Source organism: Carcharodon carcharias, chromosome 16 (genome assembly GCF_017639515.1).
Source record: "Carcharodon carcharias isolate sCarCar2 chromosome 16, sCarCar2.pri, whole genome shotgun sequence".
Taxonomy (NCBI): Eukaryota; Metazoa; Chordata; class Chondrichthyes; order Lamniformes; family Lamnidae; genus Carcharodon; species Carcharodon carcharias.
The window spans coordinates 115,283,594-115,306,889 of NC_054482.1; the positions used below are offsets into that span (position 1 = coordinate 115,283,594).

Consider the following 23,296-nt stretch of genomic DNA (forward strand, 5'->3'; position numbering starts at 1 on the left):
GAATTGGCTGATTTAAAGTCCCTCAGAATGACTTACAAAAGAACAAGTCAAGGTGTCATTTATATCTGCATCAGATATTGAGCTCATGGCTTTTGGTTGTCATCCTGGATCTGGGAGATTCTTGAATGGTTGATGCGGTGGATGGGGACAGGTAGGTCTGGGGATCACAGGCCGCAAGGCAGCTGGGGGGGTCACAGACTGCAGGTTATGCTGGGGGTCACAAATTGCAGGATATGCTGGGGGTCACAGACTGTAGTCCAGCTGGGGCGTCACAGGTTGCAGGATATGCTGGGGGTCAGAGATTGTAGTCTAGCCAGGGTCACAGACTGCAGGGATATGCTGGGGGTCACAGACTGCTGTCTAGCCAGGGTCACAGACTCCAGATCATGCTGGGGGTCACAGATTGCAGGATATGCTGGGGGTCACAGAATGTCGTCTAGCCAGGGTCACAGACTCCAGATCATGCTGGGGGTCACAGACTGTAGTCTATTCAGGGCCTTAGGGAGGTCTGCTGGGGGTCATCCAGAAGGTTAAAAAACAGTTAAAAACTAGGAAATAAGAATACTGGTCTTGTATACCTTAAAATGGAACACCAGTAAAAACTAGGAAATAAGAATTTTGGTCCAAACTGTTTTCTCCTTCAGGGCACAAACTACAGACTAGCCAGGGTCACAAGCTTCAGGATAGCCCAGTTCAGACTGAACTCCTTGGTACTTTCTGCTGCTTATCATGTCCCATTCTTGTGTAGTGATGTTTTGAAGATTTCCTCTTGTTATTTTTGCAGAGTATTATTTCCCTTTCGGAAACTGTCAATGGGAGACGACTTCCCTTCTGGGACTTAGCAATTGAGTTGACAGCTGAACATTCTGCACTGACCCAAGCTGATTATCTTCCACTGCTACACACTGCAGACTCGAGTGTGGGGAGTTAATATTTTACTCTGCATGGATTTGTGCCTTAACCTAAAATGCTGCTGTTACATGGTTTCCTCTGATGCTGGGGACAGTGGAGAGTCCAGGACACAGAGGCATGACGCTGAAACGAGTTATGGGTTGAGGTCAGGAAGCATTTCTTCACACAAAGGTTAGTGGAAACCTGGAACTCTCTCCATCAAAAAGCAGTTGAGGCTGGGGGGTGGGGGTGGGGGGGGAGCCTGGATATTTCCAAACTGAGATTGAGACATTGTTAGGAGAGGGTATTAAAGGTTACAGAAACAAGGTTGGTAAATGGAGTTAAGATATAGATCAGCCATGATCTAACTGAATGTTGGAACATGTTTGAGAAGCTGAGTGACCTGCTCGTTTTTCATTAAGGCTTTTAGAAGCAGCTAGCTGGAGAAGCAACTTTAATCTTTCTGAGCCACAACATTACACATTTTTGGCTGAGTGACAAGAAAACACGGTAGATCTATCATATCTCATAGAATTTCGTAATTATCTGAATGCTTTGATCTTACCACTGACACGATCACAGTTAACAAACTCCTAATGTGGAGTTTATCTGCATGGTTAGATTTACTGCTAAAGTCAAAAGAAAAACTATTTGAGAAAAGAAAACGCAAAATGACTGTTAGGAGTCTGACGTTTTAGTGTTAGCTTGGTTTTGTTCGTAGCACTCTAGTGAGTCAGAAAGTTAAGGGGCTTGTATCCCAACCCAATAGCTGAGCAAATAACCTCGGCTGACATTTCTGTGCTGTACGGAGAGAGTGCTGCGCTGTTGAAGGTGCCATCTTTCAAATGTGGTAAGGCTTTATTTGTTCTTTCAGGTGAACGTAAAAGATCCCATGGCACATTTTGAAGAAGAGGAGCAGAGGAACTTTCACTTTTTCCTGGCCAATGTTTATACCTCAATCACTGAAACAGGTTAATCAACCTTTTATCACATTGCTATTTAAAGATCTTGCTGTGAAGACTGATTGTCGTTTTTGCCCACATAACCTCCAAGATATCCGTGCTCCTCCAATTCAGGCCGCTTGGGTATCCCTGATTTTAATGGCTCTACCACAGACGGCCAAGCTTTCGGATGCCTGGGCCCTCAACTCTGGAATCTCCCTAAACCTCTCCACTTCTCTCTCCTCCTTTTGAGAGCTGCCTTAAGACCTACGTTTGGTCACCTCATTTAATGTGTGGCTTAGTGCAAAATTCTGTTTGATTATGTAAGAAACTTTTTGGATTATTTTACCACGTTAAAGGCAATGTCCCTCTAAGCTGCGTAGCGAGCACAGCAGTCCTCACACAGGCTATGTGGTCCCTTTTTCAGAACTGTAGGATCAAGAAATTTGACAAAGCAATTTTCACTTTTTGATATGTTTTATCTGTTTAGTGTCATACTGGCAATTTTTGGCTAAAAATGTGAAGTATTTCAAAGTGCAACAGATCTTTAGACTGGAACTCTGGGGTAAAGGTCTCATTTTTAGTTGCAAAAGCCAAAAAGGGCCAAGATCCAGCAGTTAGCTCACAAGCAGAAAAATGTCGGGGGTTTTTTGGCCCTTTTTGTTTCTTAGATCTGAATCTCTCAGTTAGCCACTTCCGAGGCTATGAGCAATTTCATCTTCAGAAATGGGACCAAATGAAAAAGAAACACTCATCCAAATTATCTGACTCAAAATAGAATAATTTTACTGGCTGATTGTGGGTTGGAATGATGGTGAAGGCGGTGACCCCGGGGCCGTGGATTAAAGTTGTGTCTCGACATGAGAACACAACACACAGTACTGGCTCTGGATTGTCAGTCTGAGGGAGTGCTGCACTGTTGGAGGGTCCGCACTGAGAAGGCACTGCACTGGGGGAGGGTCAGTGTAATAACACCCTCTAGTGGCCATTTGTATATGTATGTATGTATGTAAAAATCAAACTGGAATAAACCAGTTTAGTTGAGTATTGGAACTCCGTGTGTGTGTGCTCCAGTGTTTCTGTCCATGCACAGTCTTGTGACATTGTGACAGGATTACAGATTCCCAAGCTGAACACATTTGATTGGAGTAGCTTTCAGGAAACCAATAGGGGAACTGTGAGGTTTTTGTCCTGAGAAAGAGGCTAAAAATCTGGTTTTGGAAAAAAGGCTGTTTGTGCACATGGGTTGACTGACCTTCGAAGATGGTCAACAGGTATTATTGGGCAATTGGGAGAGTACAGCTATGACCAAGAGACTTTTGGTCCATATGTGGAGTGGCTCAAGAGGTTTTTCATTGCTAATAATATCCTCAAAGATCCTGATTAGCCACATGTTAATCTGGCAGTGGGGGAAAGTAAAAGGGCGATATTTCTGACTGAAGCAGGCCCAAGAATTTGTTTGCCCCTGCTAAGCCAAAAGACAGGCCGTTGTTGGACAATCTGTGTAAACTTCAGCAGCATGACAGCCCCAAGCCATGGGATGATCAGAAAGCTATCGGCTTGGAACAGGGAATCAGTTGCCTAATGAGAACATTGGAGAGTTTACCATGGCTTTGAAAAAGCTGTCCATTCATTGTCATGTTGGTGTATTTCAAGCGGGAGCATTGTGGGACAGATTTGTGTGTGGTTTAAAAAGCGAATGCATTCACAGTAAGTTGCTGACATTGCCAAAGTTAACGTTCGGTGTAGCTCACCAAACAGCATTGTCCATGGCAGAATGTGACCCGAGAGAAAGTCAGGGTTAATGACTGCCAGTCGTCTGCTGAAGTACATAAGCTGCAGCTGAGTTAGCAGAAGGATCCAACGACAGCAGTTAGTCATAGCAGAGGTGTGACAAAGTCCTGTTCGTGGTGCTTAGGCCAACATTAGGCACAGTGTTGTCCATTTGTGGGGGCAGAGAGCCAAAGTTGCAAGAAGAAGGGCCATCTTGCCAAAGGCATGTCGGAAGAAGGTAAACGGAGAAAATGCTGGCTGGAGGAAACAGCAGTCACTGCTCACGGCTGTCAAACAGCAGCAGGTCAATGAGAGGTCAGGTGAGGCCCATACGATCCAAAGTGGTGTTGGATGGAGCTCCGATAAACATTGAGGCCGACACTGGGGCATCAGTTGGCATGATTCCTGAATCGCTGTATCATGAAAAGTTGAGTCAACATCCACTGCAGAGTTCATGCATAGAATTATGAAGTTACAGAGGAGAGAAAATTCCCATAATGGGAAGTGTGTTGGTTCCAGGGCAATAGACACAATTGCCCATCGTTGTAGTGAAAGGTAAAAACCCAGACTTGTTAGGAAGGATAAAAACAAAAATAAAAACAAAAAAACTGCGGATGCTGGAAATCCAAAACAAAAACAGAATTACCTGGAAAAACTCAGCAGGTCTGGCAGCACCGGCGGAGAAGAAAAGAGTTGACGTTTCAAGTCCTCATGACCCTTCGACAGAACTTGCGTTCGAGTCCAAGAAAGAGTTGAAATAAGTTATTTCAACTCTTTCTTGGACTCGAACGCAAGTTCTGTCGAAGGGTCATGAGGACTCGAAACGTCAACTCTTTTCTTCTCCGCCGGTGCTGCCAGACCTGCTGAGTTTTTCCAGGTAATTCTGTTTTTGTTTTGTTAGGAAGGAGTTGGTTAATAGCATTTATGTTAAACTGGAACAAGCTTTCCCATGTAGAAGTGAAATTCACAATGCAAGAAGACATGATCACCAAATTCCCTCAGGTGTTTAGTGAAACTGGCAAACTGATTCAAGGATATAAGACTGAAGTACAGGTTCTCATGACAGCAGATCACAACCCAAATTACTTATGGACATATTGAGCTTTTTAAGTTAGACTTTTTTTAAAAAAGACCTACAAACAAAAGCCGGGCTAAGAACGTGAAATAACCACTTTCTGTAAAATTCCTATGTGGATTAGACTTGACCAACTAGTCCAGAGAGAACACAGAATGTTGCATTTAAAAAAGGCATCAAGCCTACTTCAGATAGAAGGGAGAGATGCAATGCAAAAGACTGAACTTTAATCTCCTGTGGTTGCAGAGACAATGGAGGCGGATTACCACATCTCAGCTGAAACCATCTCTCGTTGAGTTATATCTCACTATGTGGAAATCACCTGAGTTGAAAGAAAGTAGATTCTGGGAGAAAGACATGTTTGTTTTTTCCCTTCCAGGAATACACAAGAAAATAGGCTAAAAAGCCAGCTGCAAAACTGATCGGTGTGTTCTGGCTCTGGTGTGCAAGTGTGTGCCATGAAGGTCACAGCAGAAGAACATCAGCTAGACATTCCTGCAGCTTGCGTTCTTGCACGCCCGCTCTCTCACCCGGTCTCTCGTCTCCGCCCTCGTGCGCTCACTCTGGCTGGAGGCAAGTCAGCAAAGCCGCAGTCAAAAGGAAATGAAGCCAACCTGCTGGACCAAGTGTCTCCAAAGCAACTGCTCAACTGCCAAAGTCAGCTCCGCTGGAATCACCCAACTTAAAAACTGCAACATCAAGTCATATTTCACTATTAGCGCACACATGCGGTGCAGTGGTTAGCACTGCTACCTCACAGCTCCAGGAATCTGGATTCAATTCTGACCTTGGGTGTCTATCTGGGTGGAGTTTACACGTTCCCTCCATTTCCGCCGGGTGCTCCGGTTTCCTCCCATTGTCCAATGATGTGCTGGTTAGGTGGATTGGCTATAGTAAATTGCCCGTGTGTGTGTGTGCCCTGTGATGGACTGATATCCTGTCCTGGGTGTACCCTGCCAAGCGCCCTGTCGGGACAGGCTCTGACGCCCCACGACCCTGAATTGGATGAAGCGATTCTGGAAAAGTGAGTGAATGTGCACCAGGGGCTGCCGTTTGGTGTTTCTTCAGCCCCTAGAATTTCAAGGAGCGATGAACCAAATTTTGCAAGAAATTCCGGGAGTAGTATGCTATTTGGATGCCATAGTTATTTCAGCTCCAAACAGGCAGATCCATGATTACAGGTTGAATCAGGTGCTCCAATGTTTGGAAAAGCCTGGAGTTCAGGCAAAGGCACACAAATGTGAAATGTTTCAAAACTCTGCTGAATATTTGGGTTACATCGTAGACAAAGATGGGTTACATCCTAACAAGAGTAAGGTTCAAGCAATAAGAAATGCACCACATCCTCACAAAATATCTCTGAGCTCAGATCTTTTGTGGGCTTAATCAATTAATACAGTAAATTCATACCAAATTTGGCAGCCTTATTGCATGAACTCTCAAGGAATGGTGCTTTGTGGAATTGTTCAGGGGAGTGACTATGACAACACATTCTAGTTGTGTAAAAGTCAATTGGTAGATGGTACAATGCTTCTACATTATGATGTGTCCAAAAAGGTTAAGCTGGCATGTGATACCTCTCCACATGGAATAGCTGCTGTGATCCCTCATGTGTTGGACAGTACTGAGGAGATCCCAAGTCCATTTGCCTCATGCAACCTCAGTGCCAGTGAGCGAAATTAAGCTCAGATATAACATGAAGCGTTGTCTTTGATTTTTAGCATAAGAACTAGAGGGCACAGATTCAAAATAATTTGGCAAAAGGAGTAAAAGTGATTTGAGGAAAACGTTTTCACCCAGAGGGTGGTTGGAGTCTGGAATGAACTTCCTGAGAGGGTGGAGGAGGCAGGTTCGATTGAAATATTCAAAGGGGAGTTGGATTGCTATCTGGAGGGAAGGAATGTGTAAGGTTATGGGGATAAGTCAAGGGAGTGGGAGTAGGTAGGCTTCTCTTTCAGAGAGCCAGTGCAGACTCGATGGGCTGAATGGTCTCATTCTGCACTGAAAAGATTCTGTGTTTTCATAAATACTTGTATGGCCATATTTTTAAGATCGTCATGATAGGGGTAGAGCGAGAGAAAGAAGTCTGAAGTGGAACCAGAGGGTTAAGGTGAAAGGTCATCATCATCATTGGCTCAAGTGGCTACCAGGAAGAGTTGTGAAAATATGTGGGCCTCGCACATATTTGGTCAAGATGTTTGGAAGTGGAAAGGTTAGGTTTGTACATATGGGTCATGTTTTACCTTCAGAGGTTCATAAAGAAGCAGGAAGCTAGGATGAATCAAATGAGTCTGATGAGTTGAATAGTTGGGATACAAGTAGAGTAACTATAGTTACTCCAACATAAATTGTGCCTGAAACCAGTTGAGATCTGAGTCAGCGTTAGAGAGTCATGTCTGATGAAGTGAAAAATTCAATGAAAGGTAAAGGGCAAAATCAGTCTTTATTGGAGGAAACATCTCCTCAGATTCAGGACATGATGGGTCAAGGCACTTCTCCAAGTTCTGAAAGTTTGGGTCAAGAAAGGAGGTATCACCTTAAGAATAGGAAACCAGTAGTTAAGTTGGATTTTTATATAAATGAAAAACAAGAAACGTTTTTGAATTGTATGGATTTTAAAGATTGTGTAACCTTTTCATTAAGGAGGGAGGAGTATAACAGCACCCTCTTGTGGCTATTTGTGTACATGTGCATATAAACCAAAACTGGAATAAACTAGTTGGATATTAAACTCCATGTGTAAACAGCAGTGTTTTTGGCCTGCAAGGATATCACAGTCGGTTCTGACAGAGCACCGAACTGTGGAGGGTCAGCACTGAGGGGTGCCTGAGCATGGGGCTCGGGTGCCTGATGACTGTTGCCTTAATGCCAACATTGGTGCTTGATATCACCCCATGCACCGGTCCACAATCTGGCCGTTGATTTCATGGGCTCCATTTACTTAACAATGGGCAACTGGAAGCCCATTGTTAACAGTACCTATGTCTCCGGACTACAATGGGTCATTAAATCTCTTTCTGCACTGGATCCAGGTTCCGCAATGACTTCTTGGCTGCTCACGACTTCTGCCACTTCCAGCCATGCCTTCTTGGTTTTGGCTGATGGTTCCTTTCTCCAGTCTTCTGGATAGAGGACCTGCTTCTTTTTGCGGACTGTTTTCACAAGTCCTTCAAGGGAGGCATTGCTAAAGTGTGGGACAACCATTCTTTTTCCTGTAGCCATCTTAGCAGTGCCTTCTCAGATGTCCACCCCCATCTTTCGCTTCTGGGTTGCAGCTTGCCTGAATGCTCCACAGGCGCCTGCTAAAATCACAGCTGTGTAAAGGCTGCTGGCACTAGGACCCACCCGCCACCATTAATTGGACAGCTCCCTTGCCAGCAGCCCCTTAATTGGCTGTTGACGGGAAATTGCAGGTGGAAGTCCCTCCACCATCCCATGCACGTTGGCGATCCACTTCCCTCCTGATCTCGGGGACTCCGAAGCAAACGGTAAATTCCTGCCCATTGAGTCAGAGAGGAGAGCACTACCCACAGGGGCACAACTGATGCCGGGGCGCAATCCTGTGGATGCGATGGGGGGTCTCACCGGCCAGCTGGAGAACCAGCCAGAGACCAGCATTGCCTCCTTCGGCTCATGGTCGGCGGCCTTCCCCAATCAGGCAGAGCAGCGCTAGGCCTCTCCCTGGGGTCAGGAGGCCAGGGGCAAAAGTCCCGCCTGCCGAGGGGTGCTGGCCAATCAGAGGCTAGCAGCTCATTTGCTCAGCAGTGTGACTGGAGAAGCAGAGGCAGGATTGACATCCTCCTGAGGACCAGGATCACACAGCGATCCAGGTCAGCGGCAAGTACTTTTTGAAGTATAGTCACTGTTACAATGTCGGAAAGGTCCCTTTTTTCTGAGGAAAGATATACCTGTATTGGTATGGTCGCACCAAAGCTCTGAACAATTCCTAACAAGATTTACTTATTCTTGTACTCCAATCCTTTTACAATAATAGCCAACGTGTCATTTGCCTTCCTAATTGCTTGTTGTATCTGTATGCTAACTTTCTCTGTTCCTTTGTATGAGTGCACCCAAATCCCTCTGACTAGCAACATTTAGAAGTTTGAAATCTTTTTTTTAAAAAAAAAGGTTCTGCTTCTCTACTGTTGCTATCAAAGTGAATGGCTTCTCATTTGTAGATTTCCAGCCACTATTTCAAGCTGAAGTAGGCTCAGGACCCAGTGGGCAATGAGACACATGGGCCAGAGCTTAATATAAGTGCAGTTTATTCACCCAAGTTGCGTCTTCACTTTCAGAAATGAACAAGCAGTGGCCATTACTTTCCCACTGACCTCTTATCTTTCTCCATTCCTTTCTCTACACAACTAAAGCATTTCCCCATAGTCTTGCAAGCTGTGACTCCTCTCTGAATAAAGGCAATTAAGACCAACAACTTCCTAAAGATAAACTGCCTTTCATGTAAGTTCTTAAAGTTCTGTCCACATGTCCCTGTCTGCCTGATTTGGCTCTAACTGTATATATTATTAATGAGGACACCCATCTCATGATCCAGGAGTTTAGTTAGAGGTGTGGTTCTTGAGTTAACCTTTCCTATTGTCTAATTACAAGCAGCTATTGTTCCAGATCTTCACATTCTGAGATTTCAGATACTTGGTTTAGGTTTTCCTCTGGCGAGTTACAAAACAGAAACTTTCAGACACAACCATTTGGGGCTGAGGTGGGAGAGTTGCGCGATTGGATGCTTGGCAGGTGTAGAATGGATCCTCAGAGCACAGGACAAAACAAGATAAAGTTTGTTTGGAATTTTAAGAGGTGAGAACTTATCACGTGGAATTCATTTACAAGCATAGTTTTTGAAAGGAATGCATGATTGTGTAACCAGATGATAATCTAACTGACAGTCATTATCGCGATTTGAGGTTTGCAAAACCTTCAAAAGGGAGTGATACACAACCACATTTTCAGACTTTCAGGAATGAAAGCTGTTTAGATAATTCACCGGGCAGCATATCGCACCATTTTAACCATTCATACATCCTGCAAAGGCCTTGGCCAATATGTTAAGATGTCGTGGTTTTGGGATGGAGGAAGGGCTGCTTTCTGCTTAAGTTTGATTTATAATTTCCAGGACAAAACTAGCAACGCTTGACAGGCTGACAGTGATAATGGTCTGAAATTGCAGCACTCTGCCTCTTTCTTTTGCAACCAACAAAATGAGATAAAGTTTATCATCCGGTTACACAACAATGCATTACATGAATCACAAAAAGTTAATATGTAGGTAGAGCAAGCGATTAGGAAAGCAAATGGAATGCTGGCATTTATTGCAAGGGAAATGGAATATAAAAGAAGGTAAATTGTGGGGATTACCATTGACCAGAAACTGAACTGGACTAGCCATGTAAATACTCTGGCTGCAAGAGCAGGTCAGAGACTAGGAATCCTGCGGCGAGCAACTCACCTCCTGACTCCCCAAAGCTTGTCCACAGAGTACAAGTCAGGAGTGTGATGAAATACTCCCCACTTGCCTGGATGCAGCTCCCACAACACTCAAGAAACTCCACACCATTCAGAACAAAGCAGCCTGCTTGATTGGCACCCCATCCACCACCTTAAATATTCACTCCCTCCACCTCCGATGCATAGTGGCAGCAGTGTGGACCATCTACAAGATGCATTGCAGCAACTCACCAAGGCTCCTTTGACAGCACCTTCCAAACCCATGATCTCTACCCCCTAGAAGGACAAGGGCAGCAGATGCCTGGGAACACCACCACCTGCAAGCTCCCCTCCAAGTCACACATCATCCTGACATGGAATTATATCGCAGTTCTTTCACTGTCGCTGGGTCAAAATCCTGGAACTCCCTTCCTAACAGCACTGTGGGTGTCCCTACAACACATGGACTGCGGCGGTTCAAGAAGGCAGCTCACCATCACTTTCTCAAGGGCAATTAGGGATGGGCAATAAAAATTGCCAGCCAGTGATGCCCACATCCCATGAACGATGGGCCTTAGTGAGACTACATCTAGAGTACCATGTACAGTTTGGTTTCTTCATTGGAAAAGGAATATAATTGTATTGGAAGCAGCTCAGAAAAAGTTCACTTGAATCAGGCCTGGGATGAAGGGGCTATCTTATGGGGAAAGGTGGGACAAATTGGCCCTTACCCATTGGAGTTTAGAAGAGTGAGAAGTGATCTTATATATGTGAAACATATAAGGTCCTGAGGGGACTTGACAGGGTGTATGCTGGGAGGATGTTTCCTCCTGTAGGAGAGGCTAGAACTAAGGGACACAGTTCAAGAATAAGGGTTTCCATTTAAGACAGAGACGAGGGGAAACTTTATCTCTCAGAGGGTTGTTAACCCGTGGAATTCTCTTCCCCGGGGTGGAGGCTGGGTCACTGAATTAATTCAAGGCTGAGTTAGATAGACAAGGGGGTCATGGGTTATGGGGGGCAGACAAGAAAGTGGAGTTGAGACCATAACCCGATCAACCATGATCTTATTGAATGGCTGAGCAGGCCCAAGGGACTGAATGACCTCGTCCTGCTCCTAAGGCCTGTGCTCCTATGTTCCTTTAGACCAGGGGTAGGGAACCTTGTTCTTACCACCGGCCATTCACACAAAGTCAAAAGCAACTACAGGCCACAGGCACACATAAAAATCAACCTAATTAAGGGCAGCATTTTCCCCCCATCGGAAGAGGGGGTGTTGTGCAGGAGCAGGCGCGAGTGGCAGGTTCCTGATTGCCCCCGCCCCAGTTGGGGGCGCGCCACCATTTTACGTGAGCAGGCCAATTAAGGCTCATCCAGCGTGACGTGCACCAGGAAGCGCTATGCGCGGGTGGGTGGGATTCCCAGAGCCGGGAGTGCGTTTTTTCCCGTGCTCCCTCAGGGAGATGGGCTCAAGATTCAAAATTTCATCAAAGGCAGAAAAAAATATTCCAGACATGTCCCCTCCTGTGACACTGTCGCATGAGCTGGGACATGTCGATTCCTTTTATTTAAACGTTTCATACGAATTTTAAATCCCTCATGAAAACTCATCCCGCCCGAGGATGAGGTTTCATGTTTTTTCTGAAGCCCGCCTGGGCTCCCGGCCTGTCCACCAACCTTAAGGTTGGACGGGCAGGTTCATTAATCATTTAAATTATTTTTTTAACGGCCTTAATAAGCCTCTGACAGTTCGGTAGACGCGCAGCCGAATTGAAAATCTAAATGACGTGGGGTGATGTTGGGACGCCCGCCTGATGTTACCCGCGTCATTTTACAAGTCGGCGAGCAGGTCCCATTGTCCCCACCCCCCACTCGCTGACTGGAAGATACAGCCCTAAGTTGTTTTTTTTTAGAGAGAATACAGAAACATTCAACTCACCCGCTGTTTTAATGCGATGGCTGAATTTGAATATTAAATTGTTAAATACTATTATAGAAATTTAGCTGACACTGTTATCCAAAGCACATTCATAATGATGATAAATGCTATTTTGTGTAGGTCTATATATTTATAAATTTAGCTGCGGACCAGGTGAAATTGATCAACGGGCCAGAACCGGCTCATGGGCCATAGGTTCCCCACCCCTGCTTTAGCACACTGCACTGCAGGAATTCACCAAGGCTCCTTTGACAGCATCTTCCAAACCCATGACCACTACCATCTAGAAGGACAAGGGCAGCAGATAGATGGGAACACCACCACCTGGAAGTTCCCCTCCAAGTCACTGACTATCCTGACTTGGAAATATATCACCGTTCCTTCACTGTCGTTGGGTCAAAATCCTGGAACTCCCTCCCAAACAGCACTGTGGGTGTACCTACACCGCAGGGACTGCAGTGGCTCAGGAAGGCAGCTCACCATCACCTTCTCAAGGGTAATTAGGGATGAGCAATAAATGCTGGCCCAGCCTGCGAAGACCATGTCCCATGAATGAATTTAAAAAAAAACTTGCAATTGAATTCTACTTTGGCCATTCCTCAGCTCTTCAATAACAGCCCAATTTTGATCTTTTCCTCATGCTCTGAGGATTTATTCTGTAATTATTGAATAGCCATTAGAAAACCTTGGTTACTTCGCTGCAATCTACCCCACTGTTTCCTGCTCCATTCCGGCCAATCTAGTTTGTACATAAAATGTACAGCACAGAAACAGGCCAGTTCGGCCCAAGATGTCTACATCAGTTTTATGGTCCACTCCCCTCTCCATCTCATCCTGTTTGCCAGTAGGTGTTAAAGAAATGCAATAGCTTGACCCCCTACCCCACCAAGGTAACATTTTAGGCCAGGCAATGGCGTCGATGTTAGGGCCACTGCTTTTCCTGTTAGGGGAAACAGTGGCACAGCGGTAATGTCACTGGACTAGTGATCCAGAGGTGCAGGCTAATGCCATTGCTCTGAGAGTGTGGGTTCACATCCCGCCTTGGCAGCTGGTGGAATTTAAATTCAGTTAAGAAATCTGGAATATTTTAAAGAAAAAGCTGGTCTAAATAATGGTGACCATGAATTTATCATTGATTGTTATAAAAACCCATCTGGTTCATTAGTATCCTTAAGGGAAGGAAATCTGCTGTCCTTACCTGGTCTGGCCTACATGTGACTCCAGATCCACAGCAATGTGGTTGACTTCTAACACCCCTCTGAAATGGCCTAGCAAGCCACTGGATTCAAGGGCAATTAGGGATGGGTAACAAATGCTGGCCATGCCAGCGATGCCCACATCCCATTGAAGAATAAAGAAATAAAAATGTATTAATAACCCAGACTTGGGTCCATAGGGCACCATTTCAAAATTTGCAGATGACACATAACTTGGAAATATTGTGAACTGTGAGGAGGATAATAATAGACTTCTAGAGGACACACACAGGCTGGTGGAATGGACTGCCATGCAGAAGATGAAGTTCAATGCAGAGAAGTGTGACTTGATTCATTTTGATAGGAAGAACATGGAGAGACAATATTAAATAAAGGGCACAATTCTAAAGGGGCTGCAGAAGCATAGGGGCCTGGTTGTATATGTGCTAAAGTCATTGAAGATGGCAGGACAGGTGGAGAAAGTGGTTAATAAAGCATACAGGATCCCAGGCTTTATAAATAGGAGCATAGAGTACAAAAGCAAGGAGGTTATAATAAACCACTAAATAACATTGATTCGGCCTCAGTTAAGAGTATTTTGTCCAGTTCTTGGCACCACATTTTAGGAAAGATCTACATGCATTAGAGAAGGTGCAGAAAAGATTCACAAGAATAGTTCCAGGGATGAGGAATTTCAGTTACATAGAGAGATTGGAGAAGCTGGGACTGCTTTCCTTGGAGAAGAGAAGTTTGAGAAGAGATTTGATAGAGGTTTTCAAAATCATGAGGGGTCTGGACAGAGTAGATAGGGAGAAACTGTTCCCACTTGTGAAAGGATCAAAAACAAGAGGAAACAGGTTTAAGGTGATTGAGAAAAGAAGCAATGGCGACATGAGGAAAAGCTTTTCTCCACAGTGAGTGGTTAGGATCTGGAATGCATTGCCTGAGACTGCAATGGAGGCAAGTTCAATCGAGGCTCTTAAAAAGGAATTGGATAATTATCTGAAGAGAGATACATTTGCAGGGTTACGGGTGAAAGGCGGGGGAGTGGGATTCAGTAAGTTGCTCTTGCGGAGGGCCGACACAGACATGATAGCCCCAATGGCTTCTTTCTGTATTGGAACCATTTCGTGATTCAGTTTCAGGCTCAACAGGACCTCACGATGTCCCAAAGTGCTTCACAGCTAATTCGGCTGTACAATGTACCAACACTCTGACTCAGCTAGCTACAAGGTGAAGCTTGTTGAATTAGGTCTGATTAAGTGTATTGTTCAGCTGGCACCCATCTCACTGGATCTTATCACTACGGCAAGCAGCTTGGATCGGAACTGCTGAAATAACCTCCTTGTGTCTCAGGGTTAGATGTAAAATTCTAACAGGGCTAGACAGACTGGATGCAGCAGGATGTTTTCCCCTGGCTGAGGAGCCTAGCACCAGGGGCCACAGTCTCAGGATACGGGGCAGGCCATTTAAGGCTGAGATAAGGAAAAACTTCTTCTCTCAGAGGGTGGTCAACCTGTAGAATTCTCTACCACAGAGGCTGTGGAGGCTGAGTACATCCACAAAAGAAATTGATACCTTTTTGGATATTAGGGGCATCAAGGGGTATGGAGAGAAAGCAGGAATATGGCATTGAGATAGAGGATCAGCCATGATCATATTGAATGGTGCAGCAGGCTCAAAGGGCTGAATGGCCTACTCCTGCTTCTAGTTTCTCTAAACACTTTTTTTTTTGCTTTTCTATCTAGCTGTGTCCAAAACTTCATTTGAAATTGATAACAAAAAGATGGCCACAAGTTTTCTCTGGCCTAAAGCAGTGGTAAAGCAGTTCTACCCCTGTCCTGTTGAGAACCAGCACCATTCCCCACCTTTTACAGCAGACCCACACAATGAAGGGAGTCTAACGTACTGCAAGCAGCACAAATGGGGGCCATTCGGCCCATTGTGCCCGTGCCAGCTCATTACTAGAGTTATCCAATTCATCCCGCTCCCCTGCCCTGCATTTTTTTTTTTTTACTCCCTTGAGTATTTATCCAATTCCCTTTTGATAATTACTAAGAATCTGCTTCCACTACCCTTTCAGGCAGCAAGTTGCAGATCACAACAATTCACTATGTAAAGTAAACAAATTCTTCCCAGCTCAGCCTCTGGACCGTTTGCCTGAAATTTTAAAACCCGAAATGTTTTGTCAGTGTTCTTAAAGGTTAAAAGGATGCTTTTCACATCAAGTAATCGATTCCGTCGCCTGCGGAGAATATATTGCTGGATTGTGTTACACGCTCAGAATCATGTAAAGAAAATAGATTGTGAATTCAAAGGGTTCCTTTTTGCAAACTAGTCACTGAAATAACACGTATTGTAATTTTTCAATGGCACACAGTGTCATCACATAAACAGACAAAGGAATTTCTATGATTTACTACATCTGTTTTCTATCGTGCCCACTAAGCATTCCACTCTTGCCTTGTTCCTAGTGGTTACAGACTCCCATAAAGGAGTCCAAAAGAACATCTGCCACACAAGCAAGCAAGGCACATTGCAAGTGAGAGCAGACACAGTCTCTGAGCAAGATCTCAACCGGCCGTCGTCCAAGTAATTTACAGCCAGAGGGTAGAAGCAATCCCTAAACTCACGTTGGGATGGGACCCATGGTAACAGCTCGATCAATGGCAGTAATGCCAACATCAAAAATACCAGGGATTGGGGTGAAAAAAAAAAGACCTCTAGAAATTAGAGGTTTAAAAAAAACCCCAAAACTGCTGGAAATACACACAGCAAGTCCAGATACCAAACCTTGTGATCCTAACAACAACAGGAAACAGTGTTGAGTTCATTGTTTTTTTAAATCATCATTCGTGAACATTTATTTACATTGCTACATGCAAAACCTTTGCATGTAGTTCCACTAACTCCATTTCACTGCCAGTGCTTGGGGACGATGGAATCCATTGAGAGATTAAAACGAAGCAATCGATGCAGGGTTGCAGTTTTCCATCAATGTGAGTTCTGTTATTGCTGTAGAGAGTCCTGGTTAGACCCCTGCCTAGAGCACAGTGTTCAGTTTTGGGCTCCACACCTCAGGAAGTGGCCTTGGAGAGGGTGCGGCACAGATTCACCAGTATGTTACTGGGGCTAAAAGGGTTAAATTATAAGGACAGGCTGCATAGACTAGAATTGGATTCCCTCAAATTCAATTTTTATTAAGTTTCCTTAAATTATCGGACTGTTTATCTGACATCCAGTGGCGAATGAGCAGAAATTTCCTCCAATTAAATATTGGGAAGATTGAAGCCATCGTTTTCAGTCCCAGCTCCAAACTCTATTCCCGAGTGACCGACTCCATCCCTTTCCCTGGCAACAGTCTGAGATTAAGCCAACCTGTTCACAAGCTTGGTGTCACATTTTCCCTGAGATGAACTTCCAACCACATATTCATACCATCGCTAAAACCGTCTGTTTCCACCTCTGTAACATTGCTCAACTTCACCCCTACCTCAGCTCATCTCCTGCTGAAACCCTCATTCATGCCTTTGTTACCAGCAGACTCGACTATTCCAGTGCTGTTCCACTCTACATAAATTTGAGCTCATCCAAAACTCTTCTGTCCCTAGTCTACATTCCAAATCTCATTCACCTATCTCCCCTGCTCGCCGACCTTCACTGGCTCCCAGTCCAACAACGCCACATTTTAAAAATTCTCATCACAAAAGCAAAAATATCTGGAAAAACTCAGCAGGTCTGACAGCATCTGCGGAGAGGAATACAATTAACGTATGACTCTTCAACAGAAATAAGGAAAAATAGAAAAGAGGTGAAATATAAGCTGGTTTAAGGGAGGGGGATGGTGGGACAGGTAGAGCTGGACAGAGGGCCAGTGATAGGTGGAGATAACCAAAAGATGTCATAGACAAAAGAACTAAGAGGTATTGAAGGTGGTGATATTATCTAAGGAATGTGCTAATGGTGACATTAAGGGTAGAAAGCAGGACGAGCAATGTACAGATAGCCCTAGTCGGGGTGGGGTGGGGGGGAAGGGATTGAAATAAGCTGAAAGGTAGAGATAAAACAATGGATGGAAATAAATTTAAAAATAATGGAAATAGGTGGGAAAAGAAAAATCTGTATAAATTATAAGGAAAAGGGGGATCGGAAAGGGGGTGGGGATGGAGGAGAGAGTTCATGATCTAAAATTGTTGAACTCAATATTCAGTCCGGAAGGCTATAAAGTGCTTAGTCGGAAGATGAGGTGCTGTTCCTCCAGTTTGCATTGAGCTTCACTGGAACATTGCAGCAGGCCAAGGACGGACATGTGGGCATGAGAGCAGGGTGGAGTGTTGAAATGGCAAGTGACAGGGAGGTCTGGGTCATGCTTGTGGACAGATCTCATCCTTGCTTTCAAACCTCTCCATGTCCTCGCCCCTCTCTATCTCTGTAACCTCCTCCAGCCCCACAAATCTCTGATATCTCTGCACGCCTCTGATTCTAACCCCTTGCCCATCCCTGATTCCCATCGCTCCAGCATTGGTGCCCGTGCCTTCAGCTGCCTGGGCCCTAAACTCTAGAATCCCCTCCCTAAAACTTGCCACCTCTCTACCTCCCTCTCCTCCTTTCAGCTGCTCTTTGAAACTTACTGCTTTGATCATGCTTTTGGTCATCTTTCCTTCTGTGGCTCAGTGTCAAAAAATTTCAAAAATGCTTTTATCATTCCTCTTAAGCACCTTGGGATATTTTACTATGTTAAATGTACGTCATTAATGTGAGTTTTTCTTGGCAATCATCCCCTTGATTGAAGTTCACTGTAGTTACTGTGTGCTTTTCTGTCTCATTTGATCTCCATTTCAACTGGGTCCTTGATATTTTCATTATCAGTGAACCGTGTCTAAGGCAAGAATGATTGACAGCAATTACTGAGATGCAGAAAACTGTATTTCCAACATCATGCGCAGTGCAAAGATAAATCAGAGAAACATGCAGGTATGTACCCTTTGATGCACCTAATGGAATCTCAATGTCAAATCGCCAGGAGTGCTGTTGACAGAGGAGGGGTGGGGGTGGTGCCTGGGCCCATTCTGAGCTGCTGGGTGCAGCACCTCTGCTTCACCTAATTTGTGTGAACGGTCCTAAATACAGCCATTGGGCCCCTTGTTTGTCTATATAAGGCACCTCATGCCTGTCTTAAGCGACTGCCAGGGATTTTGGCTTCAATGTATTTCAGGCATCCATGGAGGAGCAATTACACTCCGAAACTTAATTGCACCCATTTTATGCAGCAGGAGGTCCAATTTCAGTCCCATTAATTTTTTAGATGTGAAAACCAACGAAGGATTTTACAGCAATCATGTAGAAAGTTGAGCATAAGCAATATTTTAAACCTCTGTGCCAGACACTTGAAGAATAACTTGCACACAAAACCAAGTCTGATTTCTATGTTCAGGTGTGGTAATCCTTCAGTACAGCTTTGGGAGTAATCTGCATCATTCTGCTCAAGTCTCTGGATAGCGATTCAATCCACAAACTTCTGAGTCAAACAAGACCCACCGAGCCACAGCTGACATTGAGGATTGGGGAGGAGGTCAGTGTTTGAAGGAAGCAGGTCTAGGTGCAGGATTGGATTCAAGCAGAAAGTTGATGGATTGACAGTGCGGGAAGGGCATTGGTTTCGGTGATGGTCAGGCAAAGTATGGACTGAGGCGAATAATGGAATGCAGGTGTTAGCAGGTATTAGTGCATAGATCACAGAAACCAGCAGTGCAGTGAGGGGTGGGTTAAGGGTAGCAATCAGGAAAGCTAAGGAGGAACTTGAGATATGTATAGCCATAGGGATACCAACAACAACTTGCGTTTCTATAGCATCCTTAATGTAGTAAATACCCCAATGTGCTTCATGACAGCATTGTCAAACAAAAGTTGACAACCAGAGCATGAGGAGATGTCAGGAAAGATAGGTTTATAAGGAGCATCTTAAAGGAGGAGAGAGAGGCAGAGAGACTTCGGGAGGGAATTCTAGATCTTAGGGCACAGGGAGCTGAAGGCACAACGGTGAAAATCAGGGATACACAAGGCCAAAATTGGAGGAGTGCAGTGATCTTGGAGGGTTGCAGGGCTGGAGGAGGTTACAGGGATAGGGAGAGTCAGGCCATGGAATGATTTGAAAACAAAGACAAGCATTTTAAAACTGAGGCGTTGTGAGGTCAGTGTGAATTTAGTTCCAAGCAGCAGAACACTGGTTGAACTCAAGTTTGCAGAGTTTGGGAGAGCATTGGATTGGTTGAATGTTTCAACCCGTAACACTGTCCCCTTTCCTCCAGTCTTCTCCCACTCCTTAGCTGAAGACACTGCCTCCTGCTGAAATGTTAGAACTGAAGAAAGGTCACTGACCTGAAACATTACCTCTATTTCTCTCTCTGTAGATGCTGCCTGGCCTGCTGAGTGTTTCCAAAATTTTCTATTTTTATTTCAGATTTCCAGGATCTGCAGTATTTTGCTTTTGCCCTTTGGTCATCTGACATCTACACTGACACTAGCAAATTACAACAGCCCCCAGTCCAATCAATCAATGATGTATGGCAGAAGCTTTTACAATGCAGCACAACAAGGTGACTACATCATAAACTTTATTCAAAATTAGATATATGGAACCTGGAAACAAGTCATGATGTATTTGATTACATTGTATAAATCCTGTGCCTGATCTTTTTTCATTCATTCATGGGATGTGGGTTTTGCTGGCTGGGCCAGTATTTATTGTCCATCCCTAGTTGCCCCTTGAGAAGGTGGTGGTGAGCTGTCTTCTTGAACCGCTGCAGTCCATGTGGTGTAGGTACACCCACAGTGCTGTTAGGGAGGGAGTTCCAGGATTTTGACCCAGGGTTATAGACATTATTATACTGGCATAAAGAAACAGAAACACATTTAGAGTTTAAGGAGTAGAAACAAGCCATTCTGCCCTTCACATTTATGCTCCACATGAGCCTCCTCCACCCCGTCCCCTATCACAGTATCGTTCTATTCCTTTCTCCCTTATGTTTTTTAATTTAGCTTCCCCTGAAATATATCTACACCATTTGCCTCAATCACTCCTGTGAAATCCTAAGACATAGGAGCAGGAGTAGGCCTTTCAGCCCATCATGAATGCTCCACTATCAAAGAAGATAATGGCTGATCTGATTGTGGCCTTAACTCCACTTTCCTGTCTGTCCCCTATAACCCTTGACTCCCTTGTAGATCAGAGGTCTATCTAACTCAGCCTTGAATATATTCAATGACTTAGTCTCTACTGCTCTCTGGGGAAGAGAATTCCAAACGCTAATGACCCCCTGAGAGAAGAAATTCCTCCTCAACTTTATCCTAAATTATTGTTTTAAACTGTGCCCCTTCGCTCTGGATTCTCCCACAAGAGGAAACATCCTCTCAGCATTCACCTGGTTAAGCTCCCTCCGAATCTTATATGTTTCAATAAGATCATTCTAAACTCCAAAGAGTATAGGTCCAACCTGCTCAACCTTTCCTCATAAGACAATCCGTTCATCCCAGGAACCAGCCTATGAATATCTTTGAACTGCTTCCAGTGCACTTGAGTTTCACATTCTCACCACTCTCTGGGTACAGAGGTTTCTCCTAAATTCCCTATTGGATTTCTTTGTGACTACCTTATATTTATGACCCCTAGTTCTGGTTACCCCCCACAAGTGAAAACATCTTTACTGCATCTTACTTATCAAATTCTTTTTATAATTTTAAAGGCCTCAATTAGGTCATTCCACAGCCTTCTCTTTTCAAGAGAAAAGATCTCTCACGCTGTTCATCCTTCCTTGGTGGTTGTATCCTCTTTTGTGATCTCTGTAGAGAGTTATACCTTTTTGAAAGAGATTTGAACTTCCAGGTGATAATTGAAAGAATGACACAACAATTTTTCATGGTTTAAAACGTTTACTGTAACAAATGATCAAAAACATCATCAACTAAACACTCTTTTTGTAGGAAACTTATACTTGAAACTACAGAGAGGAATGGTCCTCTTCTATACTTATCACATATCACTCTCCATGGAATTACAGCCCTTATAGCAAACAGATTCCCATGGTTTACCATATCCCGGTTTTGCTGAGTAGTAACTTTTGAGTGACCATCTCCAGGTGCTTTTCTCAGTTTTTGGAGAGTTTCTTAAATCCACCACCAGCAGTAAAGCCTGTTCCAATGATTCTTCTTCCCCTTGGCTGTGCCAGAACAAATCTCCCAGAAAGCGTAGAAGGCTGCAGGATGCGTCTCTTCGACTAGAGACCATTTCCTGCCCACATCCGACTGTGACAACTCACAAAGTCAAGCAATCTCTTCTCTCTGCTGACCACTCAAAGCTGCTGTGTGCTTAAGATATTCACTGATTTGTGGGGAAGCCTGTAACCACCAAAAATGGTTTCCTCCACTCTCTTTCCCATGGTAATGTAAAACACATGAACCTTGCACTCAGGTAGAACTACTGATTAGATGTCCTTAACCCCAACTCCCTTTCATCTTTGAAGTTAGTGGATAGTTTACAGCACAACTGTTTACAACACAATATCTTACATATTTCTGGGACTTTGCCTCCAAGCATAAATACCTCACACCTTCTTTCCAATAAAACAATCTAAGCTTTCCTAAGGTCTCTAATAATCAAACCACCCAGAATTACCATCAGGAAGACTTCAGAACAGGTAAAATAACCACCTTCATTTACCCTAAATTGAAAACTACACTCCCAAATTATAATAATCTTACAAACCTCATTATTCGAACATCTCTCAGTTCTGGCATCATCTGGGTAAAATTTTTACTGTCATTTCTCCTGTGCTCTTCTCCCACTATTCATTTATACTTAATTAGCAATAACCTGCTCACTGACACTCGGTTTGTGTTCTGCCAGGCTCACTCAGCTTCTGACCTCATTACAGCCTTAGTCCAAATGTGGACAAAAGAGCTGAACTCAACAAATCAGGTGAGAGTTTTTGCCCTTGACATCAAGGCCACATTTGACTGAGTGTGGACTCAAGGAGCCCTAGCAAAATTGGTTTCAATGGGAATCAGGGGGAAAACTCTCCACTGGTTGGAGTCATACCTAGCACAAAGGAAGATGGTTGTGGTTGTTGGCAGTCAACCCTTCAGCTCCAGGACATCACTGCAGGAGTTCCTCAGGGTAGTGTCCTTAGCCCAACCATCTTCAGCTGCTTCGTCAATGACCTTCCTTCTATCATAAGGTCAGAAGTGGGGATGTTCGCTGATGATTGCACAATGTTCAGCACCATTCGTGACTCCTCAGATACTGAAGCAGTCCATGTCCAAATGCAGCAAGACCTGGACAATATCCAGGCTTGGGCTGATAAGTGGAAAGTAATATTCCTGCCACACAAGTGCCAAGTGATGACCATTTCCAACAAGAGAGAATCTAACCATCTCCCCTTGGCATCCAATGGCATCACCATCACTGAATCCCCCACTATCAACATCCTGGGGGTTACCATTGACCAGAAACTGAACTGAACTAGCCATATAAATACTGTGGCTATAACAGCAGGCCAGAGGCTAGGAATCCTGTGGTGAGCAACTCACCTCCTGACCCCCCAAAGCTTTTCCACATCTACAAGACACAAGTCAGGAGTGTGATGGAATAGTCTCCACTTGTCTGGATGAGTGCAGCTCCAACAACACTCAAGAAGCTCGACACATACCAGGATCATCACGTTTGATTGGCACCCCATCCATCATCATCAACATTCACTCCCTCCACTACCGACACAGCGTCAGCAGTGTGTACCATCTACAAGATGCACTGCAGCAACTCACCAAGCCTCCTTATACAGCACCTTCCAAACCTACGACCACTACCATCTAGAAGGGCAAGGGCAGCAGATGCATGGGAATGCCACCACCTGGAAGTTCCCCTCCAAGACATACAGGATCTTGACTTGGGACTATATCGCCATTCCTTCACTGTTGCTGGGTCAAAATCCAGAAGCTCCCTTCCCAACAGCTCTGTACATACAGCACTGCAGTGGCTCAAGAAGGC

General features: G+C 44.5%; 1 long non-coding RNA gene across 2 annotated transcripts; it reads left to right on the forward strand.

Annotated features, from left to right (window-relative positions):
• Window positions 1-901: 901 nt before the first annotated feature.
• On the forward strand, window positions 902-18,222 carry LOC121289046. Of its 2 annotated transcripts, none has more exons than XR_005945484.1 (3): window positions 902-1,083; window positions 1,766-1,862; window positions 18,124-18,222. It is a non-coding gene; the product is annotated as an uncharacterized LOC121289046 (long non-coding RNA). The 2 variants fall into 2 exon arrangements; XR_005945483.1 differs by lacking the exon at window positions 18,124-18,222 and adding an exon at window positions 5,060-5,562.
• The last annotated feature ends 5,074 nt before the right edge of the window (window positions 18,223-23,296 follow it).